This window comes from Macaca mulatta, chromosome 4, assembly GCF_049350105.2.
Source record: "Macaca mulatta isolate MMU2019108-1 chromosome 4, T2T-MMU8v2.0, whole genome shotgun sequence".
Classification (NCBI taxonomy): domain Eukaryota; kingdom Metazoa; phylum Chordata; class Mammalia; order Primates; family Cercopithecidae; genus Macaca; species Macaca mulatta.
In genome coordinates, this window is record NC_133409.1 from 98708667 (window position 1) to 98725627 (window position 16961).

The 16961-nt window shown below is 38.9% G+C and overlaps 1 protein-coding gene across 1 annotated transcript in view; it reads right to left on the reverse strand.

The window, feature by feature from the left end:
- ZNF292 (zinc finger protein 292) overlaps positions 1-16961 on the reverse strand; it is a 104442-nt gene that overhangs the window by 67280 nt on the left and 20201 nt on the right. The window lies entirely within an intron of this gene.

The window sequence follows — 16961 nt, forward strand, 5'->3', positions numbered from 1 at the left end:
CCATAAAGAGGTTATAAACGTTTTTGTAGTCAAATCTGTCAGTGAATCTTCAATCATTTCTAAGTTTGTGTTACCCTTAGAAAGGCTTTTCCATCACAAAGCAGACGTCTATGAGAAACAAATTCTCAAACCTCCCCAGTATCAGGCACACAAAGATTAAAAGTGCCAGGCATGGTGGCTCACACCTGTAATCCCACCACTTTGGGAGGCCAAGGAGGGGTGAATCATTTGAGGTCAGGAGTTTGAGACCAGCCTGGCCAACATGGTTAAACTCCATCTGTACTAAAATAAAAAAATCAGCTGGGCATGGGGGGCACTCCTGTAACCCCAGCTACTTGGGAGGTTGTGCCAGAATCGCTTAACCCGGGAGGCAGATGTTGCAGTGAGTCGAGATAGCGCCACTGTACTCCAGCCTGGGCGACAAAGCGAGACTCCATCTCAAAATAAATAAATAAAATAAAAGCAACAAGGAGACATGATTTCACCCTAGAAAATGGTAAAAATTATATAGCTTCAAAAACAAGTATTGTAGAATGTTCATCAGTGCAGACTCTTGGAGGTCAATTTGGGAATGCAAAATACTAGTTCCAGAAAACAATTCTAACCAAGTATTGCCACATACATGTAAAGATATTGATATTAATATAAGGGTATCTTGACACAAACTCTAACCAAAACACTGTTAACAATCTAAGTGTCACTAACAGAAGACTGTTTAATAAAAGCTTGTCCAACCCGTGGCCTAGGATGACTTTGAATGTGGCCCAACAGAAATTTGTAAATTTTCTTAAAATTATGAGTTTTTTTGTGATTTTTTTTTTTTTTTTTTTAAATCTCATCAACTATCGTTACTGTTAGTGGATTTTATGTGTGGTCCAAGACAATTCTTCTTCCAGTGTGGGCCTAAGAAGTCAAAACATTGAACACTCCTGGTTTAATACATTATGGAATGTCCGTATTATGAAACATTATATTTAAGAATGTAGTAGCTTTGAATACACTGACATGGAATCATGACCAAGATTTATCATTAGGTTAAAAAAAAAGTATGGTATAGAATATTATGTATTATATGATCCCACTATTTAAATATAAACATATAAATACAAATGAATTATATCTGTGTGAATGCAAAGGAAACTGTCTAGAAAGAATACTCAGGTTTTGTATAGTTACCTCTGAAGAGTGGAACAATTTAAGGAAGATAATATTTGTATTGCTTCATTTTTAAAGAAGAATGTTATATTCATAACTAAAGAAGAAATAGTAAAGAAAAAAATGGAAAAAGACTATTAATACTCTGTACCAGAGAGGTAGCTTCAAAGATGTTTATTAACTATTTAATTCCTTTGGAGAAATTTTTCTCCAGTCTTCTTGAAAATACATATTCTGGGAGGCTAAGGCGGGCAAATCACCTGAGGTCAAAAGTTCCAGACCAGCCTGGCCAACATGACGAAACCTCATCTCTACTAAAAATACAAAACTTAGCTGGGCATGGTGGCATGCATCTGTAGTCCCAGCTACTCGAGAGGCTGAGGCAGGAGAATCACTTAAACCCAGGAGGCAGAGGTTGCAGCGAGCCACGGTCGCACCACTGCACTCCAGCCTGGGTGACACAGCAAGACTGCATCTCAAAAATAAATAAATAAATATAAATATAAAATTAAAAATGAAAATACATATTCACTGGCCTAAGAACTCCATTTCCTGATACATTTCCCTGTAAGCAAGCATAGGTAATCTTCACTGCTCTAATAACTTAAAAATCTCCTAGGATCTTTCTTAACGAGGTTCACTTCTAAGACAACGTTCCCTAATGCTTCTGAAGTACTTGAATGAAGAAAGCTAGCAGTAAAGCATAAACATAATACATTTTGTTAGTTATATGGTATTATGGTCAGCAAGGATATAAAAATGGAAGGTTGTCTGTATATCAGACTTACGTCTTACAAATTTTCTTCTCAATCAAAAGACTAGAATATCCCTCTAATACACACATATGCGTACATGCATACACACACAAAGGTTAGGGAATATATCAAAGGGATATACAAGTAAAAGAGTTCCTGTGGCCAAAGTTGGAACAATTTGAGCAACAAAATAAAGTGGTGTTGGATTATTAACCAAAGTATAAAACAAATATCCATGAGTCTATACTGACATATATAAATGACTGAATAAATATAATGTGGTAGAAGAAAAATTTCCCATGTAGAAGAATCCCAAATAGTTTACCTAGATTCTGCCCTCGAGGAGACAGAGCCTAACCTCTTAAGTGTGGGCTACAAATAGTGGCTTCCTTCCTTCCAAGTGCAGTATGGAAGGGGAAGGGTGAAGAATAACTTTACAGTGTAGACTCTGACAAACAGTATTAAACCAGCCCATCAACTGTGCTAAGTCATGTTGCGAATATACATCTTTGATGATGGCACTTTATCTCTGTGGTCTTCTTCCCCTCTCCCCACCCCTATAAAAAAAAACATAATCCCAGTCTAATAATGAGAAAAACATTAGACAAATTCAATATATTCTACATACTACATGGCCATTACTCCTAAAAGTAAAGTTTGGAAAATAATCATGCTCAGAGCAGCCTAAGTAGACATTACAAATGTAATGTATATCCTAGATGGGATCCTGAAACAGAAAAAAAAAAAATTAAGAAAAACCTAATGAGATCTGAACCAAGTATGGACCTAGTTAACAATAATAATATATTATGAATATTGGATCATTAATTGTGACACACACTATGTGAATATAGGATCTGACTAATTGGAAACTGTGGCTATATGTGAACTCACTATACTATCTTCCCCATGCTTCTACAAATTTAAAACTATTCTAATAAAAAATTTATTTTGAAAAAGACTTATTTTTTATTTTATTTATATTTACTTATTTTTGAGTCAGAGTTTCACTCTGTTGCCCAGGCTGGAGTGCAGTGGTGAGATCGCAGCTCAGCAACCTCTGTCTCCCAGGTTCAAACAATTCTCATGCCTTAGCCTCCCCAGTAGCTGCGATTACAAGTGCCCGCCACCACACCTGGCTAATTTTAGTATTTTTAGTAGAGACGGGGTTTTACCATGTTGTCCAGGCTGGTCCCAAATTCTGGACCTTAGGTGACTGGCCCGCCTTGGCCTCCCAAAGTGCTAGGACTACAGGCATGAGCCACAGCGCCCGGCCTGAAAAAGACTTTTTAAAAGCCTTCATTATGATGTTCATTTTCAAACCTCTAATAATTTATCTGCATTGTATTTTAAAAGTCTTATTTAGATTAATATATAGCCAGCCATAGTAATTTTTTATTAAAGCTTAATTCACTGTTGTTTTTCAAGTAAAAATAGCCAAAACAACAGTGAATTAAACTGTTTAATAAAAAAATTACAATAGAAAATTTTTATTATAATTTTCTATTGTAATTTTTTTTATTAAAAGTACAATTAATACAATGCAGAAAATTAAATAAGAAAACTGACATTCTAAAACTAATTTTAACATAAGCATCTTGTAAGAACTTTAAATAATCATGCAACTTTCAAGTTAACATGGTTACAAGCTAGTGTTATCTGATTTGCTCTCCTCTATCCTTCCACTGAAATACTCATAAAATCACTCTTGGATATATACAATGTTTATATAGTTCTGGAAGCTTAGAATACTGGTTAAAAATCTGAGATCTCAGGATAAATTAAACAAAGCATAGAGGCCTCTAATAGAAATATAAGGCCAGGAAGACAGTAAGGGATTTCTATATTATCTGTCAGTTGGGTATCTTTACCTTAGTGATTTCTCTTTGCTAAAGGTATCAAAACAGTCTGAGTTGTTTCCCTTCCCTAGCCATGCTGACCATTTGTACACTTATTTCCAAATGCATTCAGAGCTGTACAGTTTCCAGGTACGTGAATAATGATGAAAGCACAGAGACCATGGTAGAATTAAAGAATCAAAACTCACTATGGGAGAGTTGTTTTTCATGTACAACTGGCAAACTACAGAATGCTCAAAATCTCTAAGAATAAATTCCCCAGGCATGTTTTATTTGGCTCAGTCTTTTGGGGTCTTTTTCCCCCAGATATTTTGAAATCATTGCCAATATTTCATAATTGAGACATTATACACAAGCAACTGGACCTAGTTCTCACTGAAAAATCAAAAGACTCAGCAAACACCGGCCAGCATTCCTATACAGCAGTAATAAGCAGATAGGTAGCAGTTGGTGAATTACGGTGAGAGCTCTCTTGTTCCCCACTGTCCTTTCTCTATCCAAGTCATTAATTTGCATGCCTGGTGTCGATAGGCATTTAATGTTGCAACTACTCATATAGTGAAACAGCTAAGTAGTAAACACAGCTTTTAATCTAAGAGCATCAAACTACATTAAGTCAACAGTAAATATCAAACTTTTTTTTTTTTGAGACAGAGTCTCACTCTGTTGCCCAGGTGGAATGCAATGGCACAATCTTGGCTCACTGCAACCTCCGACACTTGGGTTCAAGTGATCCTCCCACCTCAGTCTCCTTAGTAACTGGGACTACAGGCATGCGCCACCATACCTGGCTAATTTTTGTATTTTTGGTAGAGATGGGTTTCACTATGTCGGCCAGGCTGGTCTCGAACTCCTGACCTCAGGTGATCCGCCCACCTTGGCCTCCCAAAGTGCTAGGATTACAGTTGTGGGCCACTGTACCTGGCCAAATATCAAACATTTGACCACAGAATGGGTTCATCCAGCCACTCTCCAGTTTAAGATCTGGCTGTAAATATGTATGTTTTCAAGCCTTAACATTTAGTAAAGTGAGTTACTGAACAAGATTTTCTTTTAAACTTTACTGATATTTATCATGAGTACAGAGATTTAGTAAAGTGAGTTACTGAACAAGATTTTCTTTTAAACGTTACTGATGTTTATCATGACTGACCTGGACCCATAAGTAGTAGTACTTGATATACATTTAAATCAGAGAAGACTGACAATATTTTCTAATTACTGCAGAAATTTCTTTTTTCTAAAAATTTGGATTACTATTTGTCTTAAAATTAGAAATTAAACATAATGTCACTGAAGTGAGGAAAAAATTAATTTACTAGCTCACATATTAATAACTAAAAAAGACTAGAATGATGATATACAACTATAGTCCTGAACTGAGAAAATCATACGCACCAAAGGCTCTAGTCTTACCCTCCTCATTTATCCCATGAACCTTTGCTGCTAATGTAATATAAGTAGTTGGAAGAAAAATTTTCAGTTCACGCGTTGAGAAACTTTAAGTTCTGGAATACAGGAACAACTATAACAAAAGACTGGAAACAGGAGCAACTGGGAGGCTTCCCTCTTTGGAGATCCTTCCACTCCAAATTATCCTTCCTCCAAATCACCTGTACTTCTCTGCCTGTTTTTTGAGACCAGGTCTTGTTCTGTCACCCAGGCTGTAATGCCGTGGCATAATTACGGGTCACTGCAGCCTCAATCTCCTGGGCTCATGTGATCCTCCCACCTCAGTCTTCCAAAATGCCGGGATTACAGGCATGAGCCACTGTACCTGGCCATTTTCCCATACTTATTATCTATCTGAAATCATATTTATTTAAGGCACGTTCATACAGTATCATAAATTAGTTCATATTATTTTCTTTAGCAGCTAACTGAGCTCTCCTATATTGAAGGAATAGGTTTGAGTGAAGATGCAAAGTGTACTCACAGAAATATGAGAACATCGGCTACTTGAGAAAGAGGACTGGGGAAGGAACAGGGAATGAAAATGAAGTGATAAGGCATTCCCAAAACAAAACTCTGAATTTGACAGTGGTCTTTCCTGCACAGTATCCTGTTCCTAGAATATAAAGTAACATTACAATTTTACTGTGAATTTTAAAAATACTTTTTGTAACTAGTCTGGGAATTTCACCTCCATTAATAACCTAGAAAAATATGCCTGAAGGCTTCCTTGTATATTAATGAGTTGACTGATGGCTGGCAGCCCATAGGTAACTTCAGGACAGGGGTTGGACACCAGAAAGGCCAAAGCATGACTAGAGGGTTGAGACTTTTATCCCCACCTGCCCCCCAACCTTTGGAGAGGGGAGAGGGGCTGAAGACTAAGTTGATCACCAATGGCCAATTATTTAATAGATCATGCCTAGGTAATGAAACCTCCATAAAAACCCAAAAGGACTGGGTTCAGGAATTTCTGGATAGCCAAATGTGCATGAGGTTTCTGGAGGGAGGTGCACCCGGGCAGGGTGTGGAAGGTCCCTGAGCCCCTTTCCCCCATATCTTGTCCTATATGTCTGTTCCTGTCAATCCTTTGTAAAATCCTTTATAATAAACTAGCAAATGTTTAAAAAAATTTTTTTAACATAAGAAAAATACAGAGGGCCGGGCGTGGTGGCTCATGCCTGTAATCCCACCACCTTTGTAATCTACCCTTAGGTGGGTAGATCGCTTGAGCTCAGGAGTTCAAGACCAGCCTGGGCAACATGGTGAAACCCTGTCTCTATCAAAAATACAAGAAATTAGCTGGGTGTGGTGGCATGCACCTGTAGTCCCCGCTGAAATAGGAGGAATCACTGGAGCCCAGGAGGTGGAGGTTGCAGTAAGTGAGATTGTGCCACTGCACTCCAGCCTGGGTTACAGAGCGAGACCTCATCTCAAAGAAAGAAAAAAGTATGCTTAAAGTTCTAGAATACAAATGGTAAACCAACAGAATTAAATTACTATATTAATTAAATTGTGACGCTGGTAACTAAAGCAGTGCTCATCAGAATCCCAAAACACACAACCCTAAATGTTGAAATCCAAAACATCAAAATCCCAGAAATCTAAAATCCTGAAAATCGTAATTCTGAAAGATTAAAATCTTGAAATGTCAAAATCCTGAAAGTCGAATTCTGGGGAAAAGTTTAGTGCATTTTTCGGTTGTACACAGGATATTTGCATCATGTAAGTTGCATCATGTTAGGTGGAACTATTACTTTGTTAATGTCTTTATTTGGAAACTAAGTATTAGTTCAAGGAAATGCATATGGGCACATGGTCAAGGGGTAGACTTACGGACTTAATTTTAGGTGTCAACTTGACTGGATTAAGGAATACCTAAAAACCTGTTAAAGCACTATTTTGGGTGTGTCTGGGAGGATGTTTTCAGAGGACATTAGTGTGTGAGTCTGGGTGGGCTAGGTAGGGAAGATCTGACCTCACTGTGGATGAGGACCATCAATTGGCCAAAAGCCAAGAGAGCAAATACAGAAAATGGATTGGTCTCTGAGAGTTAGGAAAAGACTTTTCTTCTGCTTCCTTGGATATGAGAACTTCAGGCTCACTGGCCTTTGTACTCCAGGACATACACTAGTAGCCCCTCAGGGTCCTTGAAGCTTTCAACCTCCCACTGGGTCACACCACCAGCTTCCTTGGTTGAGGTCTAAGGAACTGGACTGAGCTTTGCTACTGCAACCCCAGAGTCTCTGGCTTGCAGATGTCCTATTGTGGAACTCTTCAGCCATCAGAATCTCTTAAGTCAATTCTCCTAATAAATCTCACATATCTATATACATATCCTATTGGTTCTCCCTCTGGAGAACACAAATACAGACCTAGTATTGGAGAAGCCAACCATTCCTTCTTTTTTTTTTTTTTTGAGACGGAGTCTTGCTCTGTCACCCAGGCTGGGGTGCAGCGGCCGGATCTCAGCTCACTGCAAGCTCCGCTTCCCAGGTTTACGCCATTCTCCTACCTCAGCCTCCCGAGTAGCTGGGACTACAGGCGCCCGCCAACCCACCCGGCTAGTTTTTTTGCATTTTTTTAGTAGAGACGGGGTTTCACTGTGTTAGCCAGGATGGTCTCGATCTCCTGACCTTGTGATCCGCCCGTCTCGGCCTCCCAAAGTGCTGGGATTACAGGCTTGAGCCACCGCGCCTGGCCTCCTTCTTATGGTATTTCTTACAACACAATGGAAGACACCTACAGAATTGTTCCCCCCCCACCAAAAAAAAAGAAAAGCTATGGTAAGTTGAGCACACTAAGCTCCTTACTGGTGAAAGACAGAAGTTTAAAAGCTAATTATTATTGGTGATGTGAAAGCAGAAAAAATGCTTAATTGCAATGGCCAAACAATAACCAGACTTCCAAATGGACAACATATACCTACAAAATGTGTAGAATACACCACTCTCCAAAAGTTCACAGAAGTGAAAATGCAGGCAAAAAGTAGGAGAAATCTCTCATGCCAAATTATTCAATCATGAATTACTTCTGCCCCTTCACACATTGTGCCAATTAGCTATGCTATCTTTCATCTTCACATCATTTCCAATACTGGAGGTATAAATTGTATAAAGGTTTAGAGAGTTTTAATTTGTCATATGCATTTTAGTAAATATGACTCTTGTACAAAAGTGTATTATCACAACATTAACTTTGTGTGTAAGCACCGTGTGTATACGTGAAAACGTTGAAATTTCCTCAACAAATAGAGATGTCCTTTTTTTTTACATCTGTATTTGTGAAAGACAAAATCTCTTGCGATCTTGGCTCTCTGGGCAACTGCATATGTGGAGGTGAATCATTATGGTTTTTTGCTGACCTCATCAAAAGACTTAGCTGTCCATTACGGTATTTTAGATGACTGTGATCATCTAAATTATAAGTTATATACTTTATATACTATATAAGTTATAATACTGGGTGTATACAGTTGCCAACAATAGTGATATGTATTTACACATTTCACTTTGTGACCTATTTCTTTACGAATATGGCTTATCTGCTCATAACTGTTATACCCATGTGACTATCCTTAGTATATCTATTTAAACTTGCAAAAATATGTATGTCATTACTGCCTATTTTATGGTGTAAAGTGGTTTATGTTCTGTGGTAATTTATGATTCTCAAATCCCCTTTAAAATGTAAATAAACTCTTTTTAAATGTTTTTAAAAATTATTTTTTCCAGAATTAATGGAATTTCAATCCTCTGGGATTTTAGACATTAGGGATTTCAATCTTTCAGGATTTCAACATTTGGGATTATGGTGTTCGGGATTATGTCTTTTAGAATTATGATCCAACCCCAACTGAAGGGACCATTTTATTTTTTTAAACAGTAACTTCTTAGATACAACATGCTTGAATTTCATGTTACATTTTCCTGCAGGGGCCAGCCTGCAAGAGGAAAGTATTTGATAGCAATATGTATTTTAAATTATTTTACTCCCTGTTACTGTAACTGTTGCAAAGCATTCTGTTTGCCTTTAATATTATTAGATGCAGCCCTTTGTAATTACAAACTTCCTCTAGTACTTAACACCCTTCCTGACTCTAAGGTGTCAAAGACTGGAATGAGGCATCATTCTTTCACTTGCAGGGGGAAATGACTATTTGTAACTTTATTGCAAGCATTTTTTCTTTTTCAGCAACATTCACTGTAAACAAAGTCATTTATAATCTAAGTTTAAAAAAACTGACTCCTACACAGAAGTCATCACTGCTTTTAAAAATTTATGTAAAATACTATCTCCATGAGTGTTTCATTGGGAAGATCACCTACAGAGTCAGGGCCATCAGTTTTATCTTCAATAATATCTCTCTACACAAAGTTGTCACAAACAGTGAAGTTAAAGCAGTAGGACTAGGAAGTAGAAAATCTCTCAAAAAGATTCTGGTGTCCTGCTGTTTTACTCATTTATTAAAAATAATGTAATTTACTTAATATAAAATGCAGGCTCATTACTTCTATACTAATGTAAAGGCTACTGGATATAGCAAATTTAACATGATGCTATGGAATCAATAATATGATTGTTAATTTGCTTTTATTCTTCTTTCAATTTCTAGAAACATATCACCAACTATTTTTACACATATAACTTCAAAGGAAAAGTCAAATATGAAAACGAACACAATCATATTTAGATGTCTACAAATGAACCATCTATTAGTAACAAGTTAGCACTAATAAATTAGTCACAATAGCTCATCTTCTGTCTCTCTGCCTCACCAACCCCACATCCTCTGAAAGTGTAGGAGTGCTTTTCTTTTAACCCAGCCTTCTACTTGGGGAAATTTTTAAAAGATAATTTACATGACTGCCATTTGCTAATTTACTCAAAAGGAAATAACCAGGTGGAAATTTTTTAAGCTACCAAGCATGACAATAAAGTAATAGAATTGAAAAGTTCTCATTTGACGTTTCTTAATTGTTTAAATTAAAATATAATAGACTTTTAACTATGGCAACACACTCACACAATTATTCCATTCTCTCAACTCAACCATTTTGGGGATCAAAACGACTTTTAAGGGCTACTCCTGTATAGTAATATCCCACTAGAGTGAATAACTGCATTTACAACCATGGTATTTTTTAATAACAAAGCTAGTCACCATGGACGAGCAGTGACCCAAATATGCCCTGTATATGAGCAGTGGGGGAGGAGGAAGCATTCGTACTAATCTTCAGTTTTCAAGCACAAAGATAATATGTAATTTAACTCACTTTAGCCCACTGCATCTGGTAGGATCCAATTAAAAAAATGAGAACCACCGGGCACCTGTAATCTCAGCACTTGGGGATGCCAAGACGGGAGGATCACCTGAGGTAAGGAGTTCAAGACCAGCCTGGCCAACATGGTGAAACCCCATCTCTACTAAAAATACCAAAAAACTAGCTGGGTGTGGTGGTGCGTGCCTGTAATCCCAGCCACTTGGGAGGCTGAGGCAGGAGAATCGCTTGAACCCAGGAGACAGAGGTTGCAGTGAGCCCAGACAGTGCCACTGCACTCCAGTCTGGGGTACAGAGTGAGACTTCATCTCAAAAAAAAAAAAAAAAAAAAAAGAGAACCACCCCCTAATTTGAACAGGGAAAGTTTAATACACATGATATGAACAGGAGACAGGGAAATACTGGGTAGAAGAGAACAGATCCCCAGCAAATGCCCTACCCTCAAGTCTGAACACCAGTGGCGCTAAAACAGGGCAGGCATTCCTGTTTTTGCGCCCAGAAAGTTGCCTTTTGGCCCACCACTTCCCCCATCTTGCCCCCACTTAACCCAAGACCTTAGAGGGCACACACACAAACTGCTGAATGTCAACAGGAATAGTGGAGAGCGGCAGAGAGCAGCAGGGCGGCACGGCAGAGAAGGAGGGAAGAAGCACCTGAATGCTGAAAGGAGTTCGGCTGACCACAGCTGAACTCCAGGGGAAGACTATATCCCCCATCCCTCCATCTTCTGGCTCCCCATCCATTTCGCTGAGAGCCACCTTCACCATTCAGTAAAACCTTGCACTCATCCTTCGAGCCTGCGTGTGATCTGGGACACTGGGGAAGAGCTTGGGATACAGAAGGCTGTCACAATGGCCTTCTTCCTTGCAATAAGGCAGAGGGTCCATTGAGCTGATTAACACTCAAAGCCATCTGCAGATGGCAAAGCTGAAACAAAGAGCTTTGGAACAGTGTGGGTGCAGGCACTCACCCCTAGACACTACCATAGGGCCAAGAGCCCAAAGCATTCATCCTGGTCTCTGCACCTACCAGTCTGCATGCTCCCCCTAGGGGCCTGAGCTGTGGGGAACCAAGCAGGTAAGCCACACCCGTCACACATCCTGCAAGGGAAATCAGGGAACTCGTTACAACTATTAACTGTAATAGGAAAATAACTATCAATGTGTAATGAAAACTCTGAAGAATACCCAAGGGCTGAGTGAGGGTATCCACAGGAGGAACAAACTTAGAAGAGGGTCCCCTCCCCAAAACTAGGGTTCAGGCCTTATTGGAAGTATGGTTGCTAGGCTTAAGGGGCTGGGCGTTGAGCACACACAGTCAGTTGGGACATTGAGAATCTGATTACCAGCAGGGCCTGCAAAAGGAAAGCTCTCCTGAGTGTAAGCAGACATGCAGGGGAAGTTGGAATATTGGCAGCTGGTTCTCCAGAAGGCAGGCATGAGGTCTGGGGTGTGCAGCCTCATGCTGGGAAAACTACAGAGAGGAGGTCACTAAGCTGAGGCTGGGGCTGTGAGCTAGACAAGGGTCTGTCTGCTCTTGACACAGACCTGGGGCAGAGGACCCCTGGATATCCACAGCCACACTACCGGCAGCCGTGCATTCACAGTAAGAAACAAAACCATAAGCCCACCTTTGTGCACTGTCCTTCCAGCACTCTCTACTCACAAAATTAACATACAAAGAAGAAATGCTTAAGGCAAGCTTGTTCAAAATGTGGCCCTGGATGGCTGTGAATGTGGGCCAATGCAAATTTGTCAAAACTTTCTTAAAACATTATGAGGTTTCTGTTTTTTTTTTTTTTTGCGATTCAGTTCATAAGCTATTGTTGGTGTATGTTATGTGTGGCCCAAGACAATTCTTTCAATGTGGCCCAGGGAAGCCAAGACATTGGACACCCCTGGCCTAAAGGGTTAGGCTTCAATATTGCAGATCAAGTAATGAAGAGGTAATTTAGAGCTGGGAGAGAATCTGATAACTCGCACACTCAATACTCGGGGATCTTCATAAAGAATAAAACATGGCAGAAGCAATAAACTAGAAATACACAGTAAATTAAATTTGACTAAAAGATAGTATAAAAAAATCTGAATGGGCTGTTGCTGTAACTTCTCTGTACATGGAGGAAACGGCAAATAAATCAGGCACTTATTTAATAATGTATTATTAGAAAACTTCATTAATCATAGCACTATAAACTAGGGATTTACAAACAGAGGACGTACACTGAAGTACAGTAGGAAAAAAATTCTATTAAATTCTTCTAAATCATAAAATTATATTATAAACAGACTTGAAAAACTATATAAGCTGAAATAGTATATATATTTATACTTATAATTTATAATTAGACATACTTATATTGAAGTTTCCTATTCAAATGTTTGCTGGTAAGGTACCCAATTAAAAAATTTAAAGACCACTACTGTAGAAAATAGCCCTATTTCTCTCTACAGATTTTACATACTCCTTTACACCATATAGAGTCCACATTGGCCAGGCATGGTGGCTCATTCCTGTAATCCCAGCACTTTGGGAGGTTGATGTGGGCAGATCACCTAAAGCTGAGAGTTCGAGACCCACCTGGCTAACATGGTAAAACCCTGTCTCCACTAAAAATACAAAAATTAGCTGGGCATGATGGCGCACACCTGTAATCCCAGCTACTCAGGAAGCTCAGGCAGGAAAATCTCTTGAACCTGGGAGGCGGAGGATGCAGTGAGCCGAGATGGCGCCAGGGCACTCCAGCCCGGGCAACAGAGACTCCATCTCCAAAAAACAAACAAACAAAAAAAAACAAAGCCACATATATCACAAATACAGATTTGTTTTTGTTTAATCCAATAAAACAAATAATCGTATATTAATATGTAAAGATTGGGAAAAAATGTCTTCAACAAATTGCTATCACTATAGTTCATAAATACGTATTGTTCACCCTTCAAGGACCTACACATCACTCAAATTCAAAACTAATGAAATTCCCACTACTATAGAACAAAGAACCCTAATTTGCACATTGTTAAATAAGGGTATTACTCAGACTCCACAAGGGTAAAATGCTCACATTCTGCTTTCCTGAAACTTAGTTTCAAAAGATTAAAGTTTTCTTTTATAAATTCCTTTAGTACCCTAAAGCAAAATTCAACAATCACACCTACACACTGTCCCTAAAAAAACAAATAAAATGTTTTATTTAGTTTGGGTTCTGATTTTCTTGCATTGTTAAAAACTCCTAGTTACTTGACTTGGGCAAGTTATTTTACATCTCTGTGCCTTAGTGGTCTCATCAATAAATAGGGATAGTATCACCTATTTCAGAGAGGTGCTGAGGACTAAATGAATTATTTCCCTCTCTCTTATACACACAGGCAGACATACACAACACACAAATGTAACAGTTCCTGGCACATAACTTTAATAAATGTAAGCCAGTAAGAGTACTACTACTTTTCATACACTCACATTTGCTTTATAAGAACTGTTTGATCACACTGAATCCTTGCCCTGAATATAGATATCCAATTCAGAAATGAGATGAAATAAGAATAGTCAAAAGTAACATAATTTCAGTAAAGAACAGCTTCTTAAAGGCACAAAATTCACCTTTCTTCCAAAAACTGAAACCACCTATCCAAGGAGAAAACCATTCAACAAGATTTACTTACTTACAATTCAGCAAACTAGGCAAGGTCCCTCTTTTTAAGGAACACCAACTTGGGAGGTAGAAGAAAGAAACACAATCATAATACAAAGAAACTATGAAAAACATACACAGTTCAATAAAAAGAATGAGGAATACATAATTAAATCCATTTAGTAGCATAGGAAGGCCTAATGAAAAATGTAGAATTTGAATAGCCTTACCATAGACTAAAGCAAAGAGATGTGGAAAAACCAAGTCAATTAAAAAAAGAAAACACTAAAGGGGAAAGCTAAGGCAAATGCACAGAAGTGAGGGAGAATACATAAGCTGTAGCATAAGAATAGACTACAAAGGCCTAAGACTACAAAAAAATTAGAGATATGGTGCCAATCAGTCAGGATGGGGCACTGGAAGCATGAAAGATTCCTGAATGTAAGGTTAATGAGCTTGAATTTTCGTTTTCATGGAACAACAGCATTTTACATGGTGCTTGTTAATGTGATGTGCACTGTACTGATGCCTCACTTAATCCTTACAAACCTATGAAGTAGACATGACTATTATCCTTATTAAAGAAATTAAGCAAATGAGCCCACAACTAGTAAATGGTGAAGTTGGGATTTTAACTCATGGTGTTCAACCCAGAATTTGAATTCTTCAACATAATGTAGTCTTTTAAAATCTTTAAGGAACAAATATGGTATCTGTGCTTTGGAAAGATAACTAATAATCTTAGTGACAGTATAGAGACAGATTTAAAAAGAAGTGAATGGAGGACAGAAAAGTACCTTCATGAAAAAATAAATATTTGTTACACTTTCCTATGGCAAGAAACTACGTAGCCAGTAATGACTTATCAAATTTAAGCAGCAAGGGATACAGGAAATAGTACAGGAATAAAATTGACAAAACTTGGTTAACTGGCCTGTGGAAATGAGAGGAGGAACTAAAAATGACTCAAGGATTCAAAACTTTTTTTTTTTTTGAGATGGAGTTTCGCTCTTGTCGCCCAGGAGTACAGTGGCGCAATCTCAACTCACACCAACCTCGGCCTCCCAGGTTCAAGAGATTCTCCTGTCTCAGCCTCCTGAGTAGCTGGGATTATAGGCATGTGCTGATAATTCTGTATTTTTAGTAAAGGCAGGGTTTCACCATGTTGGGCAGGCTGGTCTCGAACTCCTGACCTCAAGTGATCCACCAGCCTCAGCCTCCCAAAGTGCTAGGATTGCAGGCGTGAGCCACCGTGCCTGGCCAGGATTAAACAGGCCATTAAAAACATAAGTGTGTGTGTGGGGCAGGGAGGGAGTGCGGGGCGGGGAGGCGGTGCATTAGGAATAGCAGCAACAGGCTTTCTTATTGGTGGGAGGATGGAGGGGAAAGTGGATGAGTTCCATTTCAGACATATTTAATTAGAAGTACTTACTGAACATCCACGAGGAGGAGTTCCACAGGTGACTGAAAATGGAAGCCAAGAGCTAAAAGTCTATAAAAATAATGGACACCTGGAAATCCCATCCAGAGTGAGCGATGGGAGATACTGTCAGAGTGGATGACTACTGAAGACGATTATGTAAAGCATGGATTATCAACCGGGCCATCAGGAACCACTTTCTGAGGAGAAAGTCCTGCCTCAGACATAATGATAAGTTGGGAAAAAATGCTTGACTGTTGCCAGTGAAGAGTGAAAGAAGAAAACATTGAGGGTGATAGGGTTCAGGAAATGCTACTCCAAAATATGGCACCTTGGCATTTGAGAAAGTAGCAGAAACAGGAAGGTTTCTGATCTCCTCCCACCCTTCTCCCCTGAAACAGGCTATAAAACAATTTTCTGACCTTCCTCTAAACTAGGTCATAAGACCCTCATTTCAGAGGTGTCCTCACTATTCCCTGAGGAAAGGAATGTCCTTATCTCTGAAAACACAGGAACATTAAGGATCTGCACAAACAGGCCTTGCTAAGTTCCCCTCCAGTTTATTACCATTAGATCCTACCTGCTTTGTCCAATCATATTTCCCCACCACTGTCTATTCTTCATCAAATCTAAGCATTGAAATACACAGGTTTCCCTGTATCTTTGGGTCTTCATTTCTGAAAACTTCCATGTCATGTAAAACTTTTATTAAATAAATGTGCGTTCTTTTCTCTTGTTAATCTGTATTCTGTTAAAGGTGACTCAGCCATGAACCTAGTGACAGATAGGAAAAAATACTTTTTCTTCCCTATGAGGGAAAGCCCCCCCACCACACACATACTATAAACTTTTGGATCTAGTCCTCTTAAATATATTAATAATAGTTACCATTTACCTTCCAGAAGGTGAAAGGAAGAGTGAGTAAAGACAATAAACAGTCACAAATGTAGAACCAGGAGCCTAGTGTAAATAAACTGAAGGTAAGTCTAGGTGGTGTCACAAACATTTTAAACAGCCAAGAGGGGTTGGCCAGCAAGCCATTTCAGTCCAGAGCCAGGCATTAGTTCAATATTGCCAGATCTTCTGATTTTCCAAAAGCCCTAAACCCTCATTTCAATATGAGTTTATGATTTTTTAAATCCTGACAAAATTTCTTTAAAACCATGTACAGGCATATGACATAGTCTTTGAGCTGCTAGGTTGCTATGCAGGTCTACAAGTACTGCAGATATGCCAAGCCGAGTGACCATTAAAAGAACATTTTCTTGGCCAGAGTGGTGGCTCACATCTGTACTTCTAGCACTCCGGGAATACATCTGTACTTCTAGCACTCCGGGAAGCCAGGATCCGAGGATCACCTGAGGCCAGCAGCCTGGGCAACATAGTGAGACACTGTCTCTACAA